This window comes from Sinocyclocheilus rhinocerous, unplaced genomic scaffold, assembly GCF_001515625.1.
Source record: "Sinocyclocheilus rhinocerous isolate Xijiao unplaced genomic scaffold, SAMN03320098_v1.1 scaffold640, whole genome shotgun sequence".
NCBI classification, from domain to species: domain Eukaryota; kingdom Metazoa; phylum Chordata; class Actinopteri; order Cypriniformes; family Cyprinidae; genus Sinocyclocheilus; species Sinocyclocheilus rhinocerous.
Genome location: NW_015666536.1, coordinates 511,348 through 515,534, shown reverse-complemented (window position 1 = coordinate 515,534; position 4,187 = coordinate 511,348). Strand labels below are relative to the sequence as shown.

The 4,187-nt window shown below is 36.8% G+C and overlaps 1 pseudogene; it reads left to right on the top strand.

Moving 5' to 3' along the window:
- The window catches only part of LOC107732531 (sodium-dependent multivitamin transporter-like), a 6,746-nt pseudogene extending 4,738 nt beyond the window's left edge, over positions 1 to 2,008 (top strand).
- Positions 2,009 to 4,187: the final 2,179 nt, after the last annotated feature.

Below are 4,187 nucleotides of genomic sequence, written 5' to 3'. Positions count from 1 at the left end.
TTTTTTGTTTGATGCGACAAGCTTTGCTCATCAGCATTTGGCAATTATCTGCCATTCTTCACCTCACCTCTTCACCTCTCAAGCTCTGTCAGGTTGGTTGGGGGCAGATGCACATTTTCAGGTTTCTCCAGAAATATTTGACTGGGTTCAATCCCAGGCCCTGGCTGGGCCACTCAGGGACATTCACATAGTTGTCTATAAGCCACTCTTGCTGTGTGCTTAGGGTCATTGTCCTGTTGGAAGGTGAACCTTCTGCTCAGTCTGAGGTTCTGAATGCTCTGGACTGGGTTTTCATTAAGGCTATCTCTATATTTTGCTGCACTGAGCGTTCCTTCTACTCTGACGAGTCCCTCGGTCCCTGCCGCTGAAAAACAGATGTGCGGCTTGACACAAACCTGTTTTTGAGCTCTACAGGGACTTCTTTTGACCTCAGTGCTTGATTTTTGCTCTGTTATGCATTATCAGCTGCTAGACCTTTTATTAAGACGTGTGTGGCTTTCCAAATCATGCCCATTCAATTGAATTTGCCACAGGTTAACTTTACTTGATGTGTAGTAACATCTACAAGCAACATGAATGCTCCTGAGCTAAATTTCAACTGTCCCATATGCTATATGTAGTAGAATCATTTTAGTTTTTTATTTTTAATAAATTTGCAAAGATGTTAAAAAACAGTTTTTTGCTTTACCATTATGGTGTATGGAGTGTAGATTGATGTGGAAAAAAGGTAATTTAAAGTAGTTTAACATAAGGCAGCAACATAACAAAACGTAAAAAAAATGAAGGGGTATGAATACTTTCGCAAGACACTGTATATGCATAGAGTGGAAAATCTAGTTGAACCAAGTTGTTTTGGAATAATAAAACAAAAGTGATGACATATACAATGACATATAGAAGCTAATCATTTAAAAGAGAATTGACCCACATAAAAATATATTATATATTTTAGTAACAGCTTTATATAAGGGCACTAAAAATCACTCAAAAGTTTGAAAGTCCTTGGTGTAGGTTATACAATGACATTATTAGCAACTTTGTTTTAGTGTTATTAAGTTACTATTATAGTATGCATTATTTACACATTAGTTTTTATTTTAGTTTTTCATCTAATATTTATAGTTTTATTTCAGTTAAATTACCAAAAGCTAATTTTAACAGTTTTAGTATTTAGTACTTTTAGTATTAGTTAACAATAACAACATCGATTATTAGGCTGCAACAATGTTTTTTTTTCTGTTTTGTGTACACTCAGGGCCCTCGAAGGAGAACGAGTTAAACCCAGGTACGATTTACCCTGTGCTTGGCAATTTGCTGTTCTTTCTGCCCCAACGCTACAGGGAGAAACTCTGCTGTGTTACCCCACTGGATGACAAGGTAACTCACTTAAATGCTCAGCTGAGCTTCACTCACGAATCAAAAGCCAGTTTCAAATACAGCATTCCTTCTTCTATTATGAATGGTTATGTATGTCTGTGCCTATGCTATAGCCTAAAGTCATGGACCTTCAGCCTTACCAGATGGCCCAGAAAGAGAGCAATGGCGTTGCCTACACTAAAGAGGATGACGAGCTCAGGGAAGAGGAAGGAGAACAGAAAACCGCCCAGCCTACTTGTAACCTGGCCCATACGGTGCAGGAAACAGCCTTGTGAAATGTCCCACACAGCGACCGTCCTAAAGGGTCTTAGTTTCCCACAGGACGTCAGTTGCGATGCCAAAACAGCGTGCAAATTCACAATCTCACTGTTTTCTCCTCTTGAATTTGGTAAGAATCTTAAGTCCATAAGTTGTGGTTTGTATTGTGGGCCCTTTGCAATATTACCCTTTGCACGCTGTGCCCTCAACTGCCAGTGATGGAGGCGAGGGTTGTCTCGTTTATATGTGGTACTTTCTGAGGTCAGTGGTCTATGTCATAAAAATTGTATTATGTTCTCTTGAATGATTTGAGATGTATTGAGCGATACAAGTGATGACCTAAACCATTTAGTTTACATGACCTAAACTGAATCTCAAGAATACTTAGTTGAATATTGCTGGTTCGGGATATACGTACACGCACAAATCAAAAGAAATCATGCAGAACGTCAGGTTTATGGATAGTTTATCACCAGAAAGAACTGTTTGCACAAATCCATAGTCGTATAATGTCAGTGCCGTTCGAGTTTTGTTTGTTTTTTTCTCCCAAAGATTTTGTTTTGTCCAAAGTTCACTACATTAGCCTCACTACATTGTTCCCTAAACTGAGTTGAAGGTTTACAGTGAATGAAGAATTGCTAAGATTGCAAATGTAAATGTAGTAAACTTTTAGCTTGACATTCATGAAAAGACCATCTGACATGAAGAAGTCTCATGTTGTGATAGATACAGTGAATCTAATGCATGTTGAATCTCTAGTTCCCTCATTGAAGCCCATTGTTTGTGACAAGTGCCTCCTCATATGAATGTATGACGTAGTTTTGTGACTGGATCGTTGCTTTAGTTTGCCGTTTCTTCGCCTAGCCCAAATGGTCCTGACCTTGATAGGACCATTTTTAAGTATCTGGACACCTCACTATTGAATTCCCATGATGCTTTGCATTGTAAGAGCCTGGCTAACTATACTTTAGCATCTCAGAAAAAGTTTAAAATTTGCCTGTATTAAATATTATTTTGGTATGGATGATTATTTACCGAACGGTCATGTTAGAAATGTTCTTCATCATGTAGACAAGTTCTTTAAATGTTATAATAGCTTATTCAAATATTTGATCTTAGATATAGAAGTAAAGATATGTGTTATAGTATCAAGATTAACGGCACAGAATTGAAACCTTAGTGTGTTACTCACCATAATTCTCAGTATTAGCATATGGATTGATTTGGTTGCACTTGTTTTCTTGTAATTTGATTCGTTTTTTGATGTTATAATGGCATTTTCTGTGCTTTGCTGTCTAGTCTAAATTCATACGTCAGTCTAAGCCATACTATTTTTAGTTGCTGTAGGATTCCTTGGTCCTTGTATTGTGCCTATGACTGGAATGAAAGCTTTCTCTGAACCTGTCACAATCTCACAAGCACAGGCAGTCGGATATATTTTCAGGTTATGCACTCTGGGTCAACAGTTTGTTGAAGTCTCTCATCCATTGGTGTTTTTGTTTGTTTGTTTGGGTTCATTATTGTGGGTGTATCATTTTGGTCTGGTGGCAGGTTTCAGTTTAACATTTGTCTCCAAAGAATCATCCTATTTAGAATCATGTTTGTCACGTGTGGAAACAGAAGTCTTCGGTTCACACAGAATGCATTTTTGCATTCCACTGTAGTGTGTTTTTAAAATTATTTTCCAAAGTAAACGCACTGTTGCGCCACATCTCATTGATTTTTCAGCATCCCACTTCATGAGCGATGCATTTTTACCATTTTAAAATACAAGCTTTAAAATAAAGTTTAAAATATTCGTGATTTTAAATGCAAGACTAACTTTTATCGCTGCGCCACTTCTCACTCGTTCACTTCTCATTCAGATCGATTTTGTAATGCTCTTTTTGTTTTTAAGCCACATTTTGTCCATCTGCACTTTTTTAGCATCTCACACAATGAACACTATATTTTTAGGACTCTACTTCATGTTAAACAAGCTTTTTAAATGGATCTCGATGCGCCTTCCTTTCCATTGCAATCGCTGTTTTTGAATACAAGTACACATCCTGTGTAAACGGCCCCAAGAGTTTTACTTTTAATTGAGTGATGATCACTCCACATTTCATATGAGTTTCATGCCTATATTGACAGCAATGAATTATGACATTAAAGGCAGGGTAAGCCCGAATCAGTTTTCTAAAGTGTTTTTGAAAAATCACATACCCTACCTTTAATTTTTAGCCTACCTAACAGTATTCGATTCAAAACTAGACGGGGAATAGTAGTTGCTGTGAAGCGTCTGCAATGGAGCAGATATGAGTTTAATGTTCAGTCATTCTTTAACATGCAGTGACATTATTTTTTTAATAATGAATCCAGTTCAATCTATTAGAATAATGTTTACATTCAGGTATGGAAATAAGAAGTTAGTTTGGATTTTAGTAACTTTAGTAACATTCCAATCAAAGGGTCCAACACAGATCATCTCTTTATTGTAAAATGTAAAGATAGCTCGATTTCTCATAAGTTCTGTCACTATGTTCATTGTGTAAAAGAATTTTTTTTTTTTT